The 26,988-nt window shown below is 44.9% G+C and overlaps 6 non-coding genes across 6 annotated transcripts; 2 read left to right on the top strand and 4 right to left on the bottom strand.

Moving 5' to 3' along the window:
• Positions 1-547: 547 nt before the first annotated feature.
• trnai-aau (transfer RNA isoleucine (anticodon AAU)) lies at positions 548-621 on the bottom strand. The gene has a single exon. It is a non-coding gene; the product is annotated as a tRNA-Ile (tRNA).
• A 3,648-nt stretch (positions 622-4,269) lies between these two features.
• On the top strand, positions 4,270-4,359 carry trnap-cgg (transfer RNA proline (anticodon CGG)). The gene is given in 2 exon segments: positions 4,270-4,305; positions 4,324-4,359. It is a non-coding gene; the product is annotated as a tRNA-Pro (tRNA).
• Positions 4,360-6,553: 2,194 nt separating this feature from the next.
• Positions 6,554-6,636, top strand: trnal-uag (transfer RNA leucine (anticodon UAG)). The gene has a single exon. It is a non-coding gene; the product is annotated as a tRNA-Leu (tRNA).
• Positions 6,637-9,741: 3,105 nt separating this feature from the next.
• On the bottom strand, positions 9,742-9,815 carry trnat-agu (transfer RNA threonine (anticodon AGU)). The gene has a single exon. It is a non-coding gene; the product is annotated as a tRNA-Thr (tRNA).
• Positions 9,816-16,493: 6,678 nt separating this feature from the next.
• On the bottom strand, positions 16,494-16,575 carry trnas-uga (transfer RNA serine (anticodon UGA)). The gene has a single exon. It is a non-coding gene; the product is annotated as a tRNA-Ser (tRNA).
• A 336-nt stretch (positions 16,576-16,911) lies between these two features.
• trnag-ucc (transfer RNA glycine (anticodon UCC)) lies at positions 16,912-16,983 on the bottom strand. The gene has a single exon. It is a non-coding gene; the product is annotated as a tRNA-Gly (tRNA).
• Positions 16,984-26,988: the final 10,005 nt, after the last annotated feature.

Below are 26,988 nucleotides of genomic sequence, written 5' to 3'. Positions count from 1 at the left end.
TGTGGCACTGAGCCTGCTTTCTGCTCAATGGGCCGAGTGTTGGCGAGTGGAATTAGTTGGGCAGGCCAGGGCATTTCATGCATCACTGTAGATTCGATGGGCCAAAGGGCCTCTTCGACACTCTCCTATTCTCTGATACATGGCCTTACAACCCAAGCTTGGAAAATTATGTATTCATAGATAATGTATTTTGGGTGGGTGTCAGTATAAACTGCAAAAATTTGGTTCATGTCTTAAAACTCACAGTCTGTTTTCCCCGCATGGAATTGTTGATATTTCAAACAGTTTGTCTGAATTTGTTGTGAACGCTGAAAATGCAGTGACTTTTAGAACACTTCATAGAATCATAGAAACCCTACAGTGCAGAAAGAGGCCATTTGGCCCATCGAGTCTGCACCGACCACAATTCCACCCAAGCCCTACCCCCTTATACCTGCCTATTTGCCCCCAATCCCACGAACCGATAACTCTCAGGACATTTCGAGGCAATTTCAGCATTGATTCCCGTGCCGCCCAATATAATTCACTTTTGAGAGAAAAGGTAAACTGGCCCGTACGGGGATCGAACCCGCGACCTTGGCGTTATTAGCACCACGCTCTAACCAGCTGAGCTAACCGGCCGTGAGTAAGTTTGTGGCCACCGATAGTTATCGGGACCGCACGGTAGCATAATGGTTCGCACTGTTGCTTCACAGCTCCAGGGACTTGGGTTCAATTGCAGACTCAGCTCATTGTCTGTATGGAGCTTGCACATTCTCCTCGTGTCTGCATTCAGATCAAACCGCATGTTCCTTTTTTTGAAATTTTGAAGGAAAGGAGGGTGTCTTGAAGTCTGAACATGCTGGGCAATTTCAGCTGGTCTCTCTCCACAGATGATGTCAGGCCTGCTGAGTTTTTCCAACATTTTCATTTGTTGTTCCAGATTCCAGCATCGGCAGTATTTTGAACAAAGAACAAAGAACAACACAGCCCAGGAAACAGCCCCTTCGGCCCAACGAGCCCACGCCGCCATCTTAACAATGTGTTTTTCCTCCTCCACCCTTGACCCGTGTCTCTGCTTCTGGTACCCCCATTGGAAACCAGATTAAGGGGAGAATAATTTAGGGGCAATTTGTGACACCAATCAGCCTAAGAGCACATCTTTGGTGTGTGGGAGGAAACCTGAGCACCCGGAGGAAACCCACGCAACCACAGGGAGAATGCGCAAACTCCCACGACACAGGTCCAAATCCATGTATCTGCACAGCTAGCAGTGATAGTCACTGAGCTGTTGTGGTGCCCATCTGCTGGTCCAATTTTAAGCATACACAAACGACGCGAAGCACTCGGCCACTCTCGAAACATCCAAGAGCAGCCCATGCACAACCCTCCGTGCGTATGCCCCTCGTTCGACAACAAGGTGGACCGACGCACCTGCGGAGTAAAAGAGAAAGAAGTAAACAGACCAGTACTGGGATCGAACCCGCGAACTTGGCATCATTAGCATCACGCGAACCGGCCACAGGTGAGATATCGGCCACAGGCTATTAGTGGGCCAGCACGGTAGCATAATGGTTCGTACTGCTGCTTCACAGCTCCAGGGACCTGGGTTCAATTGGAGGAGTTTGCACATTCTCCTCGTGTCTGCGTGGGTTTCCTCCGGATGCTCCGGTTTCCTCCCACTGTCCAAAGATATGTGGGTTAGGTCGATTGGCCATGCTAAAATTGCCCCTTTGTGCCCTGAGATGCGAAGACTAGAGGGATTAGCGGGTAAAAAATGTAGGGATATTGGGGTAGGACCTGGGTATGATTGTGGTCCGTGCAGACTCGATGGGCTGAAGGGCCTCTTTCTGCACTGTAGGGTTAAAGAAAAACACTTGTCAGAAACATAGTGTGATTTCTATGTGTGTGTTGCCTCATGTTGTTGTTGCTGTTCTTGTTTTTTTTTCAGACTGTGACTGTGTTTTCACTGCCTGGCAATGGAGATAATTAAATAAATGTCTCACGATCGAATTGAATGGTAGAACAGAGTCAACGTGCCATGTGCAATGTCTGTTCTTAATTGCTGTGTTCTGGTGACTGGAAGAGACGGATCGATGGATACTGAGGGAAATATGGTTGGAAATTGCAATGGCAATGGAGGCAATTTCTAACCCAGCTCGTTATATGGGTGGCGCCAAATGAGTGGAGAATTGCAAACGGTAAAGACACCTCTTCAGAAATGGCTGTAAGAATCAGTCCAATCAGTTTCATTGTTGGGCCGAAGGGCCTGTTTCCTGTGCTGTGTTGTTCTTTGTTGTTCAATGTGTAATATTCTCCAAATAATAACTGGAGGGAAAAAATAACACCCACCTGTGCTAATGCACAATGATTCAGGAAAATCCCTAAGTAATCCCATAGTTAATGAACTTGATCGAGATCTTCATGACGGGAATGGAAAAAGTGAGGATTCAAATCCCAGTCCTGACATTGTTTAGGGGAGGCAGTGACATTGGACAAGTAATCCAGAGATTCTGGGTAATGCTGGGAAGCTGGGTTCAAAACCCAAAAGGACAGATGGTGAAATTTTAATTCAAGACAATCCTGGAACTAATTGTCCATTTTTATAAAACCCCATGCGGTTTACTAATGTCCTTTAGGGACCGAAATCTGCAGGAGGAGGGTATTTGAATCAGCAAGTCCAGAGGTAACAAAAGCATGGATGAGGGTTTCAGGTACAGTTGAGATCAGGTATTATCAACAATGTGTGAAGTTACACAGCTGGAAACAGGTGGCCTTGGTGCAGGAACAGATGTGTGGTCAGAATCTCATTTCCAGGTGTAATGATGTGCCAAGGTTATATGGGTTTGTTTCGGCCTCGACAGTGACCAGGGAGAGTGATGGACTCATTGACTGGGAATGGAATTTATGGTGGGACCTTTGGCCTTCCAGATGTTTCATGGGGAATTATCTGCTTATCCAGTACAAGCTGCTGGATAAGCAATCTAATAATTTAATAAGAGGGATTGGTTCTGAGAGCTGACGGTGAGCTGGAACTGGGTATTATCAGCTTACGTGTGAAAACTAACACTGCTCTTCAGATAATGTCACCGAAAGGTGAGGTCTAGAAATAGGAGGGAGCCAAGGTTAGATCCTTCAAGGGTTCGGGAGGTAACAACACAGGAGGGAGAAGAGTAACCATTGCGGGTGATATTGTGCCACTGACCGGAAAGGTAAGAATAGAACGAGGCGAGTGCAGCCTTCCCCAGCTGGATAAGCATAGGACATAGAACATCACAGCGCAGTGCAGGTCCTTCGGCCCTCGATGTTGCGCCGACCAGTGGAACCAATCTAATGACCCTCCAACCTCAACTATTCCAATATTCTCCATATGCCTATCCACTGACCATTTGAACGCCCTTAAAGTTGGTGAGTCCACAACTGCTGCAGGCAGGGCATTCCACGCCCTTACTACCCTCTGAGTAAAGAACCTACCTCTGACATCCGTCCTATAATTACCACCCCTCAATTTAAAGCTATGTCCCCTCGTGTTAGCCGTCACCATCCGAGGAAAAAGGCTTTCACTGTCCACCCTATCTAATCCTCTGATTGTCTTGTATGCCTCAATTAGGTCACCTCGTAACCTTCTTCTCTCTAATGAAAATAAACTCAAGTCCCTCAGCCTTTCCTCATAAGACCTTCCCACCATACCACGCAACATCCTGGTAAACCTCCTCTGCACCCTTTCCAATGCTTCCACATCTTTCTTATAATGCGGCGACCAGAACTGTACGCAATACTCCAAGTGCGGCCGCACCAGAGTTTTGTACAGTTGTAACATGACCTCACAGCTCCGAAAATCATTCCCTCTACCAATAAAAGCTAACATACCGTACATCTTCTTAACAACCTTATCAACCTGCGTGCCAACTTTCAGGGATCTATGCACATGTACCCCGAGATCTCTCTGCTCGTCGACAAAACCAAGAGTCCTTCCATTAGCCCTATATTCTGTACTCCTGTTACTCTAACCAAAGTGAATCACCTCACACTTTTCCGCTTTGGTCTTCTACACTTTGCTCAATCTGTTCTTCACAACAATCCTTGAACTGATGTGATGGGAATTTCTTTCGCTGAGAGAAGCTACAATCCCAACATTGAACATCCTGTTGAATATTCAGGGTCTAAGACAAAGAGGATCGCATTTCCCCCTGAATCTGCTGTGTTTTTCTTCAATGTTCCATTCTCATGACAGTCTGAAAGGATAGCTAGTTAACAGAAGTTTATTCGGTGAACTGTTACCTCCATGACGGCTCGTTGGTCTAGTGGTATGATTCTCGCTTCGGGAGTTCCACTGTATGAATTAGTGAGAGGTCCCGGGTTCAAATCCCGGACGAGCCCTCAGTTGGTGGTAGTTTTGGTTCCAAATGTTGGTGTTTGCAAAAAGAAACACGTTGCGTTTTAGATGGCGGGATGTACATGTCTCGAGATCAAGTTTGAAATCCAGCAACACATCCCGACAATTTTCTCAATGCTGCAAACCAAATGTTTTCAAGAATGTTCACCCACAGAACCAGACTGTAAACTTATCCCAATGAATCAATCGGGGCTGTCCATAGTTTCTCGCGTCAGGGATTCTTGCATCGTTGTATTTTGGTCAGAAAGAAATTGCAGTCTGAATAGCATTCTAGTCAAACTTTTCTGCACTCTTTCTAGTTTAATAATATCCTTTCTATAATAGGGTGACCAGAACTGTACACAGGATGGTGAGGTGAGTGATCATAATAAATCAGACGGTGCCCTGTGTCTTTTTTTATCAATGGTTTACAAAAGAACAGAAACTATGTTAAACCTGAATTCAAATTGGGTTCAGTTTCAAATGGATATTGGTTCCATTTTCTGCAGAGCAAATTATAAGAACATTATATAAGATTTCAGAAGGTGGCAGAAATGTTTCACCAGAATAGTTCAGTTGATGAAAAATTTTATTTATTGAGAATGGTTTGACACACTGCGACTGATCGACTTGGAGAAGAGAAGGTTCTGAGGAAATTTCGCAAAAATATGCAAATCCTCATGGGTCTGGTCAGATGATTGATAGAAATTTGTTCACATTGTTGGCAGGATCGAGAAGCAGAGGGCAGATATTACAAAGAGCAAAGAACAACACAGCACGGGAAACAGGCCCTTCCGCCCAACGAGCCTGCGCCGCCATTTTAACATTATGAGTCCCCTCTCCACCCATGACCCTTGTATTGGAGGTAATCGCCAAAAGAAGCAACAGCAGCATAAAGGAAATGCTGCCAAAGAGAGGGGTCACGGCAGGTTCACTTGAATTCGATTATTATTCCAAAAAGAAAATATGCAGGTTAATACGCAATGATATATTTTTTGTATTCATTCATGGGCGTCACTAGCTGGCCAGCATTTATTGCCCAACCATAATTGCCCGAGTGCAGTTGAGAGTCAACCACATTGCTCTTGCTCTGAAGTCACACGTTGGCCAAACCGGAAATGATGCCAAATTTCGTTCCACCAAGGGCTTTGGTGAACCAGATGGTTCTGCCGGTAATTGACAATGGATGAAAGCATAAATAGATTCTTCATTCCTGATATTTTGTATCGAATTCAAATTCCACCAGCTGCCGTGTTGGGATTCGAGCGCGGGTCCCCAGAGACCCGTCCTTTGAGGGCAGCTTAGAGTCAACCACATTGCGGTTGATCCGGAATAACATATCGGCCAGACCGGGTAAGAATTCTGTCGATTAAAAAATTCAGTTAATTAGAAATTTTTTTACGACAATCGATTCAAGGGCATTAACTCCAGGCATTTTTATTGATGTTGAATTTCAGCATCTGCCGTGGCGGTGGTTGTGTGGGGATGCATGTGAGTGTGTGTGTAAGAGTCATTTTCAGTCTCTGTGGATTAATCCCTTCTTTTCCCTCACAAACACTATGATCCCCTCGCACTTATGAACTCTACTTGAAAAACACTTGTACCCCTGTGACCCTGGGAGTGGTGGGGTGGGGGGGGGGGGCAGTAGTGGGTGGGTGATGTTTGAAGCCAATGCCTCAGGATGCTGAGTGTGAAACAGTCGATTTTAAAGAATGCGTGTCGGAAACTGAAGAGTGAACTTGTCTGTGAGAAGATCACAGAAAAGCTGTGTCTGGAGCTGGGCCCGAGAGACAAGTTTTGGGTTGTCAGTAAATGGAGTCCTGTAATGAAGACACAAAATCAGAAAGAGGAAATGCTGGAAATATTCAGCAGCTCCGAAAGCAGCTGTGGAGAGATATTCCTGTCGCCAGGATGTAACTCTCCAATTGGATACTTCACGTAGCTCAGGTCTGACACTCTCAACACCTTCCTGTAAGGAACAGGTAGGGCGGGAATTGGGTCTTTGTTGATTCGAGCAAACAGAGCAATGCAGCAATGAGAAACTCCTCACCCCCCGGCGGCTTGGGGAAGGATGGGACTCAGATACAGGCCTCTGGCTGGGGTTCAAAAATGGAAGAAAAACACATCGAGTTTTTATTGTTATGACACTGAAGATGGAATTCAAATCGACTTGTGCAGATTCAGGGCTTCGCTCGGGTAGTCAGGGTGGCCGAGCGGTCTAAGGCGCTGCGTTTAGGTCGCAGTCTCTTCTGGAGGCGTGGGTTTAAATCCCTCTCCTGACATTAATTACTTTCTTTTCCCTTCGCCAGACACCATCCACACCCGCGAAATATCTCCCCCGGAATGACAATGGTTTCAGTGGCTCAGGAACAGCGACCTCCGGCAAGTTCCATTCCGAGACACATCCCATCCTGTCTCTGAAATATATCACCGTTTCTGCGGCTGGCTGACAATCCGGGAACTCCTTCCCGAAAAGCAATGTATCAGTACAGACACCACATGGACTGCAGTGGCTCAGGAATGAATTCCCTGAAAAAAAATTCTCGAACAATAATTAATTTTGGGCAACAAATGTTTTCCGGGCCAGCGACACATAGGAATTCTTTCTCGGGTGCGTCTGTCTGTATTCAGACTGTGTTTTGCATTATCTGCCGTTCAATAAGAATTGGGATCTTTCTGATTCTATCAGTTAAACTGTGCCTGTAGAAATCAACTTCCGGAATTAAAACACAGTTTCAAAATTCATTCTGTATCCGACAATCTTTGGAAATGCAACTGACTTTCTACATCCCCTTACTTGAAATCTGCGATTAATTTTCTTCATTCGTTGCTGGGATGTGGGTGTCGCTGGCTGGGCCCGCAATTATTGTCCATCCTAAATTGTCCTTGAAGTGAGCGGATGACAGGTCACCTCAGAGGGCAGCTTCGAGTCACCAAAGTTGCTGTGTGTTGAGGGCCCCATGTCGGTCCAGACGAGGTAAAACATCACTCCTTACAGGACATTAGTGAACCAGTTGTGTTATTTTAAGACGCTCCATTCATGGTCATTATACTTTTAATTCCAGATTTTTTTTATTGATGAGACATTTCACCATTTGCCGTGATGGTGGTGGCTGTGTGTGTGTGTGTGTGTATGTGTGCGTGTGTGTGTGTGTGTGTGTGTGTGTGAGAGAGAGAGAGAGGGAGACAGAGAGAGAGAGAGATTCTCACATAATCAGTCTCTTTGTGAGTGTGGATTAACCTTTTATATGCCCTCACAAACACTGTAATCTTCTTGCTTTTGTCAATTCCTAAGAAGTACTTGTACCTCTGAGGCCCTGGTGGGCGGTTGAGGGGGTGAGGTTTGAAGGCGATGCCGCAGGGTGCTGAGTGTGAGACCAGCCGATTTTAAAGTATGTGTGTAGGAAAGTGAAGAGTGAACTTGTCCGTTTGAAGATCACAGAAAAGCTGTGTCTGGAGCTGGGCCCGAGAGACAAGTTTTGGGTTGTCAGTAAATGAACTCCTGTAATGAAGACACAAAATCAGAAAGAGGAAATGCTGGAAATATTCAGCAGCTCCGAAAGCAGCTGTGGAGAGATATTCCTGTCGCCAGGATGGAACTCTCCAATTGGATACTTCACGTTGCTCAGATCTGACACTCTCAACACCTTCCTGTAAGGAACAGGAAGGGCGGGAATTGGGTCTTTGTTGATTTGAGCAAACAGAGCAATGCAGCAATGAGAAGCTCCTCACCCCCCGGCGGCTTGGGGAAGGATGGGACTCAGATACAGGCCTCTGGCTGGGGTTCAAAAATGGGGGAAAAACGCATCAGGTTTGAAATGTAAATGCTCCAAAAATGGAATTCAATTCGATTTGTGCACAGATTTTGCACTTTGTCTAATGTAGTCAGGGTAATCGATATGTCAAAGGTGCTGTGTTCAGGTCTCACTCTTCTCTAGAGGCCTAGGTTCAAATCCCACTTCGGCCGCTGATTTTTTTTTTCCTTCGCGAGGCACCATCCAAACCCAAGAAATCTCTCAGCACAAGGGCAGCAGAGACAGAGAAACAACCACCACCTGTAAGTTCCACTCGGAGACACACATCATCCTGACTTGGAAACATATCACCGTTCCCATGGCTGGCTCACAATCCTGGAACTCACTCCCTAACAGCAGTCTATGTGTACATACACCACATGGACTGCAGTGTCTCCAGAATGAATTCATTGCCAATTACTCAAAGAAAATTAATTTGGACAATAAATGCTTCCCGGGCCAGTGACACACATACCCCGTATGAATAAAGTATTTTCTTTTTTAAATCACTTCGTGTGACAGAAGGAGAACAGCTGCCTTCAGAGCAGAAAACTGTGTGTGTGAATCACATCTCTATTTTTACACCAAATGTGTATCTGAAAACAGTTAGTGGACCCAGTTCACGTTAAACCGTTAAATATTTAGTTGGGTAGTTCACAGGTACGTTCCAATCCTGGCAGTATCTCCTTTTTCACAAATTCCACCAGATCTGGAATGTATTTCCAGCATTCCGCTGAACCCATTGCGTAGTCGGGCCGGGCTCTGTGGCTTAGTTGGTTAAAGCGCCTGCCTAGTGAGCAGAATAATCCTGTGTTCAAGTCCTAGCGGAGCCTTGATTCTTTTCCAATGATATTTGCAATTGTGCCAGTCACAAAACCTATTTTTCCTTGTCAGTTTTGTCTTTCCCTTCACAGTGGATAATCTCCAACGATGGAAACATTTCGGAACTCCCCACAAATATCTCGGCTATTTGTTGAGATGATCCGGGTATTTTCATCATCTTGCAGTAAAAAATCATTAAATATACTCAGTGTTCTACCAACACAGGTTTCCATTATTTTCTCAGGGAATTCCGAACACAGTCAAATGGCCTGAGAAACACACAATCCCGACAGTGCTGAAGGAGACCATTCCGCCCATCGAGTCTGTACTGACCCTCCGACAGAGAATTGCACATAGGATCTATCCCCGCAGTGCCACACACCCACTCCCCTAATCTTCTGATATAAATACCTTGGGGACGAAGGGACAATCTAACATGGCCAAATCCATTCAACCTGCTCATCTTTGGAATGTGGGAGGAAATCGAATCACCTTGTTTCCTGAGATCATTTGTCTGGGTGAATTCAACTTGAACAGAACTACAGACGTTTGGTACCATCCAGGACAGAGCATCCCGCTTCATTCGCTTCCCATGTATTAAAATTCACTCCCTCCACTACCGACACACAATGGCAGCAGTGTGCACCATCGACACGATGCACTGCAGCAACTCCGTCAAGCTCCTTTGCCAGCACCTTCCAAACCCACGACCACAAGGACCGAGAAGGACAAGCGCAGCAGAAACATCAGAATAACATTAAAAAAGAGACAAGGCTCCGCTGGGATTTGAAGCCAGGGTCGCCTGTTTACTAGGCAGGCGCTTTAACCAACTAAGCCACAGAGCCAGTCACGGCTCTGTGGCTTATTTATCTTCCAAAAGAAATGAAACATCTAATTGAGAAAAAGATGTCACTATTTCTCACCCAACCAGCCAACGTTGTGTCAAACTTTAAGAAAGGTTTGTGATTTCTTCTCGAGTCAGTGGTTTCCCTGGGAGCCGGGTTAACAGAAACAGCATGGAGAGATGGCAGAGCAGGAAATGCCGGTGCTGAAGGTGAATCACATCAATGAAGCAGCGACTGGTTTGTGACTAACTTGATCCATAATCCGATTGTGGTGGGACTCAAACTCATAACCTTTAAGTGACTGAATTACCATCATTTGGAAGTCCAACGCGCCACAGAAACACATGCTAAAATTTTGCTTTACTTGTCCTTAGGTGGATTTTTGACAATGTGGGAACTATTGATAAATTCAGTAATCTCCTAGTTAAAAGGTTAAGGACTGTTAAGAGGGATTTCATTGATTGCAAGTCATGTTGCGACACGTGATGTCTGTTAAAACAGTTGTGGAAATACAGACCTTTTCGTTCTCTATACAGGAAATCTGTCCATCACAGAATGATGCTCCCTCTCTCTCTTCCTCACTTCCCTGTACAGCTTGAAGTCTCATCTCGCAAGCCTGATCGTTGGGAGATACATTCTACTCTATGGGCCACGGGGCTGATCAGAAGCTGTTCCCTATTCCAGTTAAACACCTGCACAGAACACAACGCAAAGCTGGAAGCTGGAAATCTGACAAAAAAAAACAAAAAATGCTGGAAATGCTCAGCAACATCTAATTAACGGAGATTTGTGTAAAACCAGCTCCTGAAGCACAGCACAGCTGCACAGTTTAAAGTTTCCTTTCATCCACAATGGATGCTCCATTCTATGATTTTGAACAATTCAAATTGAGAATGTGCATTGTTTTTCGAGTCGCCACAGCCTGGAAACCACTTCAGGCATTGATGTCACCCTTTGAATTTTAAATTTGTAAATCCATTCTCTATCTTTTTAAAGCTACTGTTGAAACTGTATCCAACACACACTCAGTTCTTTGTGAAAGACAAGGAGAATTGAAGATATATTTGTATAATTTTCCTTTGACTAAATTTGTACAGAAGCAGAAAGGCGGGAATCACACTCAGCTCTTCATGAAACTCACCCGCTAAACATTGAAAGGTGGCAGTGTTTATTCAAGGGATGATTCTTGAACATAGAACATAAAACAGTACAGGCCCTTCGGCCCTCAATGTTGTGCCGAGTTATGTTCAAACCCAAGATCAAGCTATCCCACTCCCTATCATTCTGGAGTGCTCCATGTGCCTATCAATAACCGCTTGAAAGTTCCTAAAGTGTCCGACTCCACTATCACAGCAGCAGTGTATTCCACACCCCAACCACTCTCTGAGTGAAGAATCTACCTCGGACGTCCCTCCTATATCTCCCATCATCAACCTCATAGTTCTGCCCCAAGGGAAAAAAATCTCGGCTTGTGTATCTTTGCAACATTTACAGCTTGTGAGTAAATGACATTTCAGCCACTTGTTACTCATTCAGATGTGAACGAGTAACGAGAAGCGGAAGAAAATAACTGCACCCTGGACGGAAATGTCAAATCATTTTGAAGGAGCCGCCATGTAATTCTTTTTGCTGTTGCTAAAAGCGTACTAGCAGAGAATGGTTTCGATCCATTCTGGGTTACGGGCCCAGAACGCTTCCGCTGCGCCACTCTGCTACTCCAACAGTGTGCTTTCATTTATTATTAATGGAGAATAGAAATGTTGGAACAGTATGCAATCTGGGCAATACAATTGAGCAAGGTGAAACACGATGGGGACTGGGCAGGATAATCCTACCATGGGCAGTGCACTAAGTGAAGATGCGACATTGACTGAGTTGTCAGATGGAGCAGGGAATCCTTGCAGAAGATGTTAAGGAAAGTTGGAGTGCCAAATGTTTAATGATCACTGTACAAGTAGACGGTGAAATGCAGACTTCGGGCTGGATATGGTGTGCCGCAGGGCTCGGTACTAGGACCTCTTCTATTTGTGGTATATATTAATGACTTGGAAGAGGGGGTAGGTGGTGTGATCAGCAAATTTGCTGATGACACTAAGATGGTTGGATTGGCGGGTACTGAGGAGCAGTGCCTGGCAATGCAACAGGACATAGACAGGCTGGTAGATTGGGCAGATAGATGGCAAATGGAATTTAATCCGGAGAAATGCGAGGTGATGCACTTTGGCCGGAATAATGTGGAGGGGAGTTATACGATAAAAGGTAGAACTATCCGGAGTATAGATACGCAGAGAGACCTGGGGGTGCAAGTGCACAAGTCCTTGAAGGTGTCGGCGCAGGTGCAGAATGTGATGAGGAAAGCGTATGGTATGTTAGCCTTCATAGGAAGAGGTATAGAATATAAGAGTAGGAGTCTGATGTTGCAGTTGTATAGAACGTTGGTTAGGCCTCACTTGGAGTACTGCGTCCAGTTCTGGTCGCCGTACTACCGGAAGGATGTAGAGATCCTGGAGAGAGTGCAGAGGAGATTTACCAGGATGCTGCCTGGTATGGAAGGGCTGTCTTACGAGGAAAGATTGAATGAACTTGGGCTGTTTTCCCTTGAGAGACGTCGGCTGAGGGGGGATCTAATAGAGGTTTATAAGATTATGAAGGGGATAGATAGAGTAAATGGTGGTAAGCTTTTTCCGCTATTAGAAATGGATAGAACGAGGGGTCACGGGCTTAGGGTGAGGGGGGCTAGGTATAGGACAAATATTAGAGGGCAGTTTCTCACGCAAAGTGGGTGTGGAATGCACTGCCGAGTAAGGTGGTGGAAGCAGGCACGCTAGGGTTGTTTAAGAGTCACTTAGACAGCCACATGAACGGGCTACATATAGGGGGATATAGTAGGCCTTACTAAACACTGTAGGCTTGGGAATATGTTTTGCCTCAGGGATGTTAGTCTTTGCCTGTTTAATAATGAATTTTTTGTCTCCACAGGCATTTAAGTCCAGCAAGGGGCATGCATGCGGCAGGTTGTAGTGGGCTGCTCTTGGACGTTGCTTCAGGAGTTGCCTATTGTTTCATGTCGTTAGTGTGCTTAAACTGGACCATCTCGAGGGCAACATGACAGCTCAGAGACTATCTCTGTTACTGTGCGGACACATGGATTTGGGCCTGTGTCTGTGGGAGTTTGCACGTTCTCCCCGTGGTTGCGTGGGTTTCCTCCGGGTGCTCCGGTTTCCTCCCACATCCCCAAAGATGTGCTTTTAGGCTGATTGATTGGGTACTAAATTGTCCCTAAATTGGACCTCCCTGATCCTCGCACATTAGGCGTAGACTAAAATCATGAATAGGTCACTGAGACAGTGGGACGGCGGCGCGGGCTCGTTGGGCCGAAGGGCCTGTTTCCCATGCTGTATTGTTCTTTGTTCTTTGTTCTTTGATATTCATGAGTTCTGAGATGGGTGAAGAGACTGTGGCATCTCAGCGTAGTAAAGGTGCAATGGGGATTAGGAAGGGTAAAGGTGTACGCTTTATTTTGTATCGTCTCTCCTCGACCTTCGGACCAAAATGTCTCACTTCACACTTCCTTACATTAATTAAGTTGCATCTGTCACGTGTCTGTCCATTCCACCAGACTGTCTCCATCTTCTTGAAGATTATCAATATCCTTCTTATTAAAGTTCAGAATATTTTCAAGTTTTGCACCACTGGCTAATTTTGAGATTGAAACCTGTGCACCCAGATATAGGTCAGTAATATATAATCAAGAAAAGTAAGTTTCTCTCTATACATCATTCCCAATCAGAAGTAAGTAAAACTTTGTGTAATGTGTGTTTTAATAGGCCTGTACTAATAATTAAACTGTTATATAATGAAATTCTAACTGTGCCAAGCAACAATGATTCAAAATATCACTTAGTTCTAAATGAAATCCCCAACGTCACTAATACTTGAAGTTAAAACGCATAGCCATGCTGATTTATCGGTGTTTAAATGATGAATACAGAGGAAAGCAGAGTCCTGGTGGATTTCGAATTGATATGGCCCACACATTTAGTATTTCGAAATTTCTCCGTCCCAGCTTCAATATAATGTGAACATTGCCTCTCTGTTTTGCCTCTCCCTGATATCTAAACTTTCGTCTATCGGCGTGTGCTGACATCTACTGGCCGCAATAGAGAACTGCAGCAGAGCGGAAGAAAATTCACATTAACTCTCGCTGCTGCAGAGACAGATCAACAGGAATTAATGACTGGAATCAGCATCAAATCCCATGGAGAATTCAATATTAATGTACTTTCCCATGTCGTCAATATAAATTGGAATGTGATCTGACCTGCAGCAGTTGAGTCGATGTATCGGTGTACTAAAGAGAATTCTAGTTAATAAGACGACAGAGAATGAATTTCAGAGATAAGCAGATGCTGTTACATTCAACATTTTGAGTAGAGGGTCGTGTGGAATCATGTACTAATTAAAACAAAATGCCCGTTTCAATTAGGTATCTTCCGGGTAGAATGCGTGCAGATTAGCGTAGGGAAAATTGTGCAAAAGATGTTCTTTCAGGAAGTTGTTGCAGACTCGATGGGCCAAATGGCTTCCTTCTGCAACGCAGAGATTCTGTGCAGAAACATTGTCTCCACTTATGAAGCCAAAGATCCAATCCGCTTTCCGAACGACATGTTCAAAATGTCATCTCACTGTCAAAGGTCTCTCTGAACCTCAGGCCCCTCTGAGCTTGCACCCCGTTTGGAACTGGGCCATTGAGATTCTGTTGCATCTCCCCATCTCGTCCGTCAAAATGCAGCACTGTTTCTGAATGTGGAATTAATAATGTGTCTCTGCTGCAATATCAGTGAGAGTTAGATGAATATATCAAGAGTCGCAGATGACACAGAGATGGGTGGAAGAGCAAAGCGTGCAGAGAACGCTGAAAGTCTACAAAGGGACATTGAATGGGCGAGGGTCTGGCAGATGGAGTACAATGTTGTAAATGTGATGTCATCCATTTTGGTAGGTATAACAGCAAAATGGACTATTATTTGAATGGGAAAAATTGCAGCATTCTGCTCTGCAGAGGGAGCTGGGTATCCTTGTGCAGGAATCTCAAGGAGTTGGTTTGCAGGTGCTGTGGAGTACTGTGTACAGTTTTGGTCCCCTTACTTGAGAAAGGATGAATTTGCATTGGAGGGGTACAGAGGAGATTCATTAGGCTGATTCCGGAGATGAGAGAGTTGGCATATTAGGAGAAACTGAGTAGAATGGAGCTACACTCATTGGCATTCAGAAGAATGAGGGGAGATCTTATCGGACTATGTAAAATTATGAAGGAAATAGATAAGGTAGAAGCAGGGTAATTATTTCCACTGGCGGGTGAAACTAGAACTGGTGGGGTGGGGGGGGCGCGTGGGGGGTGGTGGGGGTTGGGGGTGGTGCGGGATAGCCTCAAACTAAGGGGAAGCGGATTTAGAACTCAGTTGAGGAGGAACTTCTTCACACAAAGTGTTCTGAATCAGAGGAATTCTTTGCCCAGTGAAGCGGTTGAGGCTACCTCATTAAATGTTTTTAAGGCAAGGATAGATCAATTTTTGAACAATAAAGGAATTAAAGGCTATGGTGAGCGGGCGGGTAAGTGGAGCTGAGTCCACGAAAAGATCAGCCATGATGGGTTTGAATGGCGGAGCAGGCTCGAGGGGGCAGATGGCCTACTCCTGCTCCTTGTTCTTATGTTCTTATGAGAGCTGAGACTGCAGCTTCTGTTTCTCCAAAAGAATCTCTCTGGATAAAGCCGGAATTTACAAGGATTTCTGTCACTGAGGCATTGTCTGGCGGTCTGTGTCTCACTGCTCTAACTCACTCTATCCCTCCACCCCCTCTCACCAACTCTATATGAAGGTGGGATCTTGTTGTTTAGTGACTGAGTGCACACAGTCTGTACCTACATCTGATCAAATAGAATTCAGCTTGTGAACAATATCATCGTTTCAACCAGCTCTGGGTTAACCCAGGCACAGCTCTGATTGGCTGCAGCCCCCTGAATCTGGAAAACCGACACTGTGAGCATCGCCGGCCTCAGAGGCTTTCACAGTTACTGAGCTGGGAAACTCCAACTCATCCCCGAGAATCCACATCACAGAGCGTGAGGAGAGGAAAACCTGTCCTGGGAGCTGTCAATCTGAGACACAGTTTGACCTGTCAATGTGCAGATGTGAAGCTGCTCCTTCCATTCCCAATCTGCTATAACCAGGAGTTCCTAACGCCCAATAATGACCAGCTTGCAGCAATGTGTTTGAATGAACACGATGTCATATCATCCAAGCAGCATTTTGAAATGATCATTCAGTGTATTCTGATGAAATTTATTTCTTATGTTCTGTGTGTCATTCCATAAGAATCTTCCCCTGAAATGAGACCTTGTTTTGTCCTTGCGCTCCTGATGCTGTTTTTTTTTTCAATCTGCTCACATTGTGATTTCCCTTGTGGAACCAGAGAAAGGGAACAGCACTGAATCATTCGGCTTATCTTGTCCATGCCAGCCCGAGGGCACCCAGGTGTCCTCTTCAAGCTCACCTTCCTGCACTCGGCCCGGAGCCATGGAGCTGAAAGCATGATGGTGATCCACAGACTTGGCACCAAAATAGCAAAGGAGTTCCGGGTCAGCGGCTGCCGGAAGAAAACGCTTTTAACGATAATATCTGCGAGCAGGACTCGAACCTGCGCGGGGAAACCCCATTGGGTTTCAAATCCAATGACTTAACCACTCGGCCATCGCAGCTCCGCAATCAACGCCCCTAATATAATCACCTCAGTAGCGTTCATGCTAACTTCATCAGGCACCGTTATTGCACAAAGCACGGTGTGTGAGCTGAAATTTGTTCCTCTCCTTTTACTTTGTCTTTTTGTCTCTGACGGAGATCTCATTGATGAGGTCAGAGACTTGTTTTTGTAGGTCAATAATTTTTCAGTAGAAATGAATTAGGTCCGAATAAACACAGGAAGAAGAGAAATCTCTGTTGTATTTCATTATAGTCAAATGTTGTGTTCGCCCTGTTTCGATCCATTCTGTTGAAAACACAGGAGGAAGTGGAAAAGGTTGTACATAAATTGCCAATGCGATGGCGGGGAAACGAACCCGGGTCAACTGCTTGGAAAGCAGCTATGCTCACCACTACACCACCATCGCATGCTCCACGCCGTGGACCCTTATTTGCAATGGTTTTAATTACGGAACTTCCTCAGTTGCTGATTCCATCAGGCACCAGGAGAGCCCGGAGCGCAGTTTGGAAACTGAATTTGCCTTGTCTGGTTGAAGCCACCTTTTTACAATTGTTCCTTACCGGGAACTCATTGATCAATTCTGAGGCCTGTTCTTTCATTTCACAAAGTTTCCACTCAAAGCAAATTGAAGCTGAATTTTCCATTACAAAGATCGTGATGGTGAGGATTTTTAGTGAATTCCATTTTAAGAGCGTCCACCTACTGTTATGACCTGCGATAACTCATTAAAGAAATCAGAACAGTGATGGTCAGGAACTGAGCCTTGGTCAAATGCTCTCACAGTCACCACTCCATCACCATCGCTCACCTGGCTCTGTCACCCACTCTGTAAGAAAGTCCAGCTCTGACAGTGAATCTGGTTCCCTCCAGGTCCAATCGGAGGATGGTCAGAAACTGTCACTGTCAGAAACTCCATTATCAGCGAGTGTGGGATGGTTATTTAACTGGCTGTCACTGGTTGGTGAGGTTGTGATTTACTGTTACCTGTCAGTGCAACAGAAACAAATAAAACTATACAAACACTTAGTTGGGGAAAGGGTTTCTCTTGAGGCACTGGGAGTATTTGTATAATGGATATCTGTTTCTGTTCAGTTTGACGGCTGTGACTTCTGATACACTTTTTTCTTGTATTTTTACCCACGATGTCCTTTCCCATCGCGACCATACTTTTTGTGTTGGCAAAATCCTTCTAACTGTCCTGACTTGAGACAATCCACACCTCTTTAACTTGTGACTATCTCTCTCTCCACCCTTACTGTCTGTATTTTTAACGGCTTGATTACCCGAAAAGATGCGCATTCTAACCATTCTTCTCACTCCAATCTGTAATTATCATACTATTGTGCTCCTGTCTATTTGTCAACCTCCCTCAACTCATCTAAAGAAGGAACAGCGCTCCAAAGCTCGTGATTCCAAAGTTAACCCGGTGTTGTGAGACTTTTTTATTGTGCCCACCTCAGTCCAACTCCGGCACCTCTACATCAACACTAGTGCGAGCAAATCATCTGTTGAGGAAATAGGAAAATGGATCAGAATTGTTGACGTTCCAGTATCCGTCCTCACTGTTCAGAACCTTAACCACGCATTCCAGGTGGAACATTAGTTTCTATATTTCTAATTTCTAGGTGTTATTAAGTTGATAAAGCTGACTGGCATATTGGGCAGACTGAGTGTCTGCGTTACGAAGCATCTCTGTTCAGTCAAGAAACATCACTCGGATTTCAGTCTCCAGTCATTTTAATTCTTGATCTTGATTTATGCTGATTCTTCTTTTCCATCTCAGCCTCCTATAATGTTCCAATAAAGACCAGTGTAAACTCCAGAAACAGAAAGTCATTCCTCAATGAAACATTTTATAGCCTTCCAGATACAATTTCAGACATTAAACTCAGCTCAATTTTGCTTCAAAATTTCTTTGCAGGTTTCTATCTTATTCTCATGTTTACTCTTGCTTTCCTTTCGGGAGGCACCTGTTTACCATTCTGCCAACATCAACACATTTTAGACACATATCTGGTTTCTGCACCTTTTCCTTTAGACTTACACCAACATCTCTTCTGTTATTGAATCATTCCTGCTCTTCACCTTGTTTCGAAACGGCAGGGAAGAGTTCATTCTCGATTCAGTGATGAGTGATGAATGACAATATATTAACGTTCTGACAGATAATGAGCATTTCCGCCTTTTCCCTGGAACTCTGCACATTCTTCCTTTTTTAAACAACAGTCTAATTCCTTTTGGAATGCTTCAGTTGAACTATCCTCCACTCTCCAGCAGTACAGTCCATACATTAAGCACTCGATGTGTGAAAAACATTTTCCTCGTGTTTTTATTCCCCTCTTTGATAATGACTTTAAATCTCATCTCTTTTATTCCAAGCGTAGGAACAGTTTGTTCCTTTCCATTCTGCCCAGGTGTGTCTTGAGATTTAGTACCTCGATTAAATCTCCTTTCAACATTCAATTCTCCAAGGAAAACAGTGCCGAAGTCTTTAATCCTTTCTCATTAGTGAAGTTTCTCAGTCCTACAAACAATATCATGAACCTTTTCTGCAGTCTCTCAAATGCCTTCACATCCTTCCGATTGTGTGACTTCCGGAATTGGGCACAATACTTCAGCTGTGGATGTTTTAGCGTCTTACATCATCTTAACATAACCTCCTTGTTCATGCACTGGAAGCCCCTGTTAATAAAGAGTACAATTCAATATGCTTTATTAAACTATCTCTCAGTGTATGCTGGTGTCCTATCACTTCATCTGTCGTTACATGTTTCCAGACAATGAATCTTGCTACTTTTGTGTCTGTCTTTCTCCTTTCATAAATGACCTGGATCAGGAAGTGGAGGGATGGGTTAGTAAGTTCGCTGATGACACGAAGGTCGGTGGTGTTGTGGATGGTCTGGAAGTCCTTTTTAGAATGAAGTCTTTTAGAATCCCTACAGTGCAGAAGGAGGCCATTCGGCCCATTGAGTCTGCGCTGACCACCCTGGCCTATCCCCGTAACCCCACGTATTTACCCTAGCTAGTCCCCCAGACACTATGGGGCGATTCAGCACGACCAATCCACCTAACCCATACATCGTAGAGCTAATACTATCTCTAATTTCTCTTGTAAGCCATGGTTTGGCCACCATTCCAGTTTTAGTTTTGGCAACAGATAGGAATAAACAGTTGCTGGAGGTCATGCTTGTGCTCCTTGAATGTTTGCCAATGCCTATCCACCGTCACCACTTTAAGTGACATTTCCCAATCTATCAGGAGAGGGGGTGGGGGTGAGGAAATGGTGGGGGTGATGGAACCAAGGGGTTGAGGGTGACAGAGGGGTGAGGATAACTCAAGGAGGAAGGTTAATGAGGGAAGAGGGTGAGGGAGTGGAAGGCTTGAGGGTCTGAGGGAGGTGATAGTTTGAAGGAGTGAGGATTGGGTTCTAAGGGTGACAGTTTGAGGCTGAGTGAGTGGAGGGTCTGAGGCAGTGGAGGGTTACAGTTTGAGGCTCAGGGACTGGAGGTTGATGGTTTGAGGTTGATTGTTTGAGAGTCTGAAGGAGTTGAGGATTTGAGGGAGGTGAAGGTGACAGTTTGACGGTGAGGGAGTGGAGGGTCAGAGGGAGGAGGGTGAGGGGGTGATAGTTGGAGGGTGATGGTTGGAGGAGGTGGAGGCTGAGGGAGTGACGGTTGGAGGGTGACAGTTGGAGGGTAACGGGGTGGAGGGTCTGAGGGAATGACAGTTGAAGGGTGATGGTTGGGGAGTTGGGGGGTGAGGGGGTGGAGGGTGGGAAGTGGAGGAGTTGAGGGGGTGGGGGTAGGGGTGACAGGGGAGGAGCTGAGGGGGTGGGGGTAGGGTGGGGCAGTGACAGTTGGAGGGGTGGAGGGTGAGGGAGTGACAGTTGAGGGGATGGAGGGTGAGAGGGTGGAGGGTCTGAGGCAGTGACGGTTGGAGGGTGACAGTTGGAGGGGTTGGAGGGTGAGAGGGTGGAGGGTCTGAGGCAGTGACGGTTGGAGGGGGTGGAGAATGGGGGGAGGGTGAGGGAGTGATGGTTGCAGGGGGTGGAGAATGAGGGGGGAGGGTGAGGGAGTGACGGTTGGAGGATGTCAGAAGTTGCAGCAGGACATAAATAGGATGCAGGACTGGGCGGAGAAGTGGCAGATGGACTTCAACGCGGATAAATGTGTAGTCGTCCATTTTGGAAGACCAATGGGATGAACGAGTACACTATCAAGGGCAGGAGTCTTCGTAGTGTTGAAGAGCAGAAGGATCTTGGGGTCCGGGTCCACAAGACTCTTAAATCGGCCTCGCAGGTGGAGGATGTGGTCAAGAAGGCGTATGGTGTACTGGCCTTCATTAATCGGGGGATTGAGTTTAGGAATCGGGAGGTAATGCTGCAACTTTATAAGACCCTTGTCAGGCCTCATTTGGAGTACTGTGCGCAGTTCTAGTCGCCTCACTATAGGAAAGACGTAGAAGCTATTGAAAGGGTACAGAGGAGATTTACAAGGATGTTGCCTGGACTGGGAGGCATGCCTTATGAAGTTAGGTTGAGGGAGCTGGGACTCTTCTCCCTGGAGAGACGAAGGTTGAGAGGCGACCTGATAGAAGTTTATAAAATGTTGAGAGGAATAGATAGGGTGGATTCTCAGAGGCTATTTCCCCGGGTTGAAATGGTCGCTACGAGAGGACACAGATTGAAGGTGCGAGGGGACAAGTACAGAAGTGATGTTAGGGGTAAGTTTTTCACTCAGAGGGTGGTGAGTGAGTGGAATCGGCTGCTGTCAGTGGTGGTGGAGGCGAACTCGCTGGGGTCTTTTAAAAGACTTCTGGATGAGTATATGGGATTTAATGGGATTGGGGGTTATAGATAGGCCTATGGATTGGTAGGTGTTGATGTGATCGGCGCAACTCGTGGGCCGAAGGGCCTGTTTGTGCTGTAGTGTTCTATGTTCTATGTTCTATGTTCAATGCATTCTTGGTGTTATGTAGTGGAATGATGTGATGAAGTGTCAGGACACCAGCATACACGGAGAGATAGTTTAATGATCTGTCCAATGACTGATACACACACACAACCAGCTCCGTCTGCTCCTTTACTTTTGGCTGTCTCCCTATAATCTTCCAAGGAGAATGAATCACTTTACAATCCTCTGCTTTGGATTTGATCTGCAACTTGTCCACTCGTTCCGACAACTTGTTTATCTCCTTTTTGAAGTTTTGCACGATTCTCCTCGCAGTTAACAATGTTTCCAAATTTCACATTGTCCACAAATTCTGAAGTTGTGCCCTGACACCATTAGCTTCTTCACTAATATGTACTGCTGTATTTTCAAAGGCTTTGCAGCTTGTGTGGATATAAAAGTGTTTAACTGCAGATTGAAGCATTTCACGGAAAAGACAACCAATGTAATTACCTGTCTATAATCTTCACGTAAAAATCACAAATATTGCACATTTGCAGTGAAGTGGTTTTATCATTATTGTTTATAGAAATACCAGAAGAATATTTCGATTGCCAAACCTCAGGCCTTTAGGCCCAGCACGCTTCCGCTACACTACTCTACCAGGGAGCGATAAAGCCCTGCTGTCTATAAATGTAGCCAGTCAGGTTTTCAATTCTAGATTGTTTCACACCAGCAGCAGCGTCAGGAGGCTAAGTCTGGCCACATACATCCACGACACAACACCAAGAATGCATTGAAAAGAGAAAGACAGACACAAAAGTAGCAAAATACATTGTCTGGAAACATGTAACGACAGATTAGGTGATAGGAAACCATACACGGAATTGGACAATCAGTCACTGATGTAAAGGAATATTGTGTTGAAAATATATGTTTGCAAATATATTTCCTGCTCTGTAACTGTGCTCTCTGCTGTTTAGTGGTGTTCGCTGTTATTGTGTAACGTGTTTTCCTGTTCGTAAATATATTTCCTGTTTTGTATCTGTTCGCTCTGTTGTTGAGAGGTGTTTTCTGCTGTTGTGTAAAATGCTTCCCTGTTGTTGTACATGTGTGTCTGGCTGTGTAAATATAACCCATTGCGTGTCAATATATTTATCAGTTCTGCTGATAAGTCGCCTGCTCTGTAAACGTTTTCCCTGTTATGTAAAAGTATTCTCCGTGAAGGTGTTTTTTGTTCGGCAAAAAAAATCTTCCCATTCTCTGATGTTCGGTGTCGGGTTAACATGTTGCATTTTGTGTTAAGATATTCGCTGTTCTTGTGTAAAACTCTGGTTAAACTGCAACTGGATAACTATCGCTTCATCTTGACTTCACGTCACCCTCTGTTAGTGAGTGCGATTGGCGAATTCATTGTGTATCCAACACATGTATGTGAGCGAGGTTGATTCTGTATCTGTCAGTCTCAGGTTGTGGTTGCGAGTTTTTACTTGTTTTATTTATTTATGTAAGGTGAGCTCACTGGCTCGGCCAACATTCATTTCCCATCTCCAATTGATCATGACAATGAGGTGATGGACTTTTTTCTTGAACCGCTGATTCCCTGAGGTGCAGGTACATCCACAGTGCTGTTAGCTTAACGGTTAGGGAGGGAGTGGCAGGATTTTACTCCAGCGACCGTGAAGGAGCAGCAATACATTTCCGAGTCAGGATGGGGTGTGGCTTGGAGGGAGGCTTCCAGGTACTGGTGTCCCCATGTATGAGCTGCCACTGACATTCTAGATGGTAACTGTTGTAGGTTTGTAAATGCTACCTAAGAAGAGCAGTTGAAGAGATACTGTTCCCATTGGCAGGGAAATGAAGGATAGTTTTTAGTGTGCTGAGTGTTTAGGACCTGGACTGTCTGAGAGTGTGGCAGAGGCAACATCAAATCAGGGTTGTCAAAGGGGAATGGGAAAGGCATCTGAAGACAAAGGATCTGATGGATTCTAAGTCAATGACAGGGAAAGAAACGAGATGAACAGAGCTTGTACAGGGCAGCTCACAGACAAAGGCCGAATATTCTCTCTCTTTGGATTCTTGGAATAGAATAGAATCTATTCTAAGATTCTATATGTATGAGAGTTGGACTCATTTTCTATCGCTCTGTCTCTCGTATGATATTTGAGTGTTTGACTGAGTTTTTCTGAGTGAGTGAGTGAGCGGATCTAAGTGAGTGAAATAGTGAGGCAGTGAATGAGTGAGTAACAGAGGCCGAGTAAGTGATTTCCTCTGAGTGATAGAGTGAGTCTGTGAGTGAATGTATCAGAGTAAGTGATTCAGCATGTTTGAAACTCTGAAATAATGACTATCGCTGCACCTGGGTGTGTGAGTGAGTTTTTGTGCCTGAGCGAGTCTGAGTGAGTGAGTGAGTCGTTGTTTATGAGTGAGTCGGCAGAAGTGATTGAGACTGGGTGTGTGACTGAGTCTGGTTTAGTGAGTGATTGAGCCTGAGTGTGTGTAAATCTGCTTGAGTGAGTGAGTCTGCATGTGTGAGTGAGCCTGGATATGTAAGTGAGTCTGGGTGAGGGTGTGAGTCTGGTTATGTGAGTGAGTCTGGTTGAGTGAGTGAGTATGGGTGTTTGAGTGAGCTTGTGTGAGTGAGTGAGTCTGGGTGTGTGAGTGAGTTAGGGTGAAGTAGTGAATCTGAGTGAGTGAGTGAGTCTGAGTGTGTCAGTGAGTCAGGATGAGTGAGTGAGTCTGGGTGAGTGAGTCTGAGTGTGTGATCCAATCAGAGCCTTTGAGTGAGCCTGAATGAATAAGTAAGTTTAAATGTGTGTGTGAGTCAGGGTGAGTAAGTATGTGTAAATAAATTATGGGATAAGAACCAGGACACTGCTAAAGGGAGTGAGTGTGGAAAGACACAGATGCCTTTCTCCTCCATGCACAGAAACCAATGCACAAAACAGATCAGGATATGAGGAATTCCGAAATTCTAATGCAACCCATTCCCAACAGAACTATTGCATGAACCCAGCCGAGCCAGCACGGAGAGTGTGCAACCAGAGATGAATGCAAGTACATTGTCAGTTAAACCTAGCTTCTTAGCTCAGTCCCGCTCCCCCTCACACCCACAACCACCGCCTCCACCTCCTCCCCACCACCCACCCCGCTACCCCCTCCCCACTCCTCACTTTTAATCCTCACTCCCTGGTTTTTGGGTCTGGTCTCTCTCTCTCTGCTTCTGCTTCGTAAGCAAAAATGCAAAAAAAAATTCTATCAGTTAATATTGCTTCTTGGCGCATCTTAATGCTCTTGTTTTATTCGTTGTATTACTAAATGACCCATTTATTTGGTTGAAATTGATATTTTTAACATATACCATTTTTGTCTTTTACACCCTTATCCTGCTTAAACGCCTCAATGGAACATTGAGTGAAAAACAAATGGAATATTGTCCTCACAAAAAAATGGTTGGATGAGTCTGCGCGAGATTGAACTGTTTGTTCAGTAACTGTAACTAATCACCGTCTCCATGGACGTCAAATATAAAATTCGAGGGTTCAGTTCTTCTATTGATAAGGAGCTGCTTTCGCTCTGACACCCACAGCATTACCATCGGAATTAGCTTTTCCAAAGAGAAAGGGAGGATGGATGATAATCTTCTTTCAGAGTTCAGAATATTATTTCTGTTCTTTGGTATTGAACGGATTTATTATCCCGTCCTTTCCGCTGTCGTTGTCCCTGGTAGGTTTTTGCATTGGTCTTTATTTTTTAGATATTTTGTCCTTAATTGTAACTGTTCTCTTCCTATTTACTCCTTCCGGTTGTTGAAGTCACTCTATGGAACTATCCATTTGTTCTCGCTTTTTTGTGAAATACGTGTGTCAGACTCACAAGCTAGATCAATAAGATTCCTATTCAGCGGTTGCCTTTGAAAAGGTGAAAGTGAACCAGCATTGCGAAGCTTTTCGCCGTATAGGATGCTGGTACACCTGCAGTGCTGATAGGAAATAAGTCCCAGGACTTTGATCCAGCAGCAACGAAAGGACAATCAAACAGGTTAAAGTCAGGATGAGGTGTGACTTGAGAAAAAAAAACCTTGTTTGTGTCTTAAAATAAACGATTTTGCAGCACGGAGAGAGGCAGTTCAGCCCGTCGTGTGTGCAGCGACTATCAAACACCTATCTATTATTTTATACGTCAATTGGTCCACTGCCTTGTATGATATTGCGTATAACTTGCTCATCTACCTATTTATTAAATGTAATGTTTCCCGCCTCGACCAATCTTTCAGGTGGCAAAACTCAGATTCCCACCTCGTTCTTGTTTTCCGCAAATCCCCTCTAAATTTGCCGTCCCTTACCTGAATAATAAGCTCCGGATTCCTGCAAGCGAATAAGATCCTTCCCAACCATCAATCATCCATGGCATGTTTTGCACCTATTCCTCTAGAGGGCAGAGCTCGGGAGTTTGGGAGGTTCTGTTGAAGGAGCCTTGGTGAGTTGCTGCAGTGTCGATGTCACACACTGCAATCACTGTGCGTCGCTAATGGAGAAAGCTGATGCTAAATGTGATGGATGGGGTTCCAATCACGCGTTTTTTTTTGTCCTAATTTTGTCGAACTTCTTGAATGTTGCCGGAGATTGCACCATCCAAGTTTTGGAGGGTGTTCCATCACACCCTGACCCGTGGATTGCCAGTGTTGAAAAGGATTTATGGAGTCAGGAGGGGAATTACGCTGCACAGAATTCCCAGTCTCTGATCTGCTCTTGGAGCCAAAGTAATTAGATCGCAGACCCCGTTTACATTTTTGGAAATTGTTACCAAGAGGATATTGACAGGGCCGCTTTCAGAGATGACAATTCATTCTATATCAAGTGGAGATCATTGGATTCTATGTTACTGCAGATAGGTGCGTGTGTGCTGAGAATGTTACCTGTCATATTTCAGTCTAAGCCTGAATGTTGCTGGTCCTGCTGCCTATAAACTCAGAATGCTTCAATATCAGTGGAGTTGTGAATGAGTCTGGCATTCTGCATTGATCAGTGGAAAACTCTATTTTCAATATTTTGATAGGAAAACGGTCATAGTTGAAGCAGCTTCTGATGATTGCGCCTCTGGCACTAGCCTGAGGAAGGCGGGCAGCAATGACCTTGGGGTCGGATGTTTCAACTAAAAAAAAGCCACAGTCATTTTCCACTGTGCCAGGTCTTACTCCTACTAATAGAATGTTACCCGCCTGTTTCCCTTTGCCTCCAGTTTTATTAGAGCTAGCTGATGCCACAGTCCAAACAGCTTCTACAAATACATGAAGGGTAAAAGAGAAACTAGGAAAGGGATAGGATCTCTTAAGGATCAAAAAGGTTACCTATGGGCAGATTCACAAGAAATGGGTGAGATCCTAAATGAATGTTTCTTATTAGTATTCACTGTTGAGAAAAGTATTGATGCTAGGGAACTTGGGGAAATAAATAGTGATATCTTGAGCTGTGTGCGTATAACAGAAATGGAGGTGCTGAAAGTCATCATGCACATCAAGA

The sequence above is a fragment of the Carcharhinus amblyrhynchos genome, unplaced genomic scaffold, assembly GCF_965287045.1.
Source record: "Carcharhinus amblyrhynchos unplaced genomic scaffold, sCarAmb.v2.hapA scaffold_79, whole genome shotgun sequence".
Classification (NCBI taxonomy): domain Eukaryota; kingdom Metazoa; phylum Chordata; class Chondrichthyes; order Carcharhiniformes; family Carcharhinidae; genus Carcharhinus; species Carcharhinus amblyrhynchos.
Note: the sequence above shows the minus strand (reverse complement) of the source record. Positions and strands in the feature narration are given on the sequence as shown.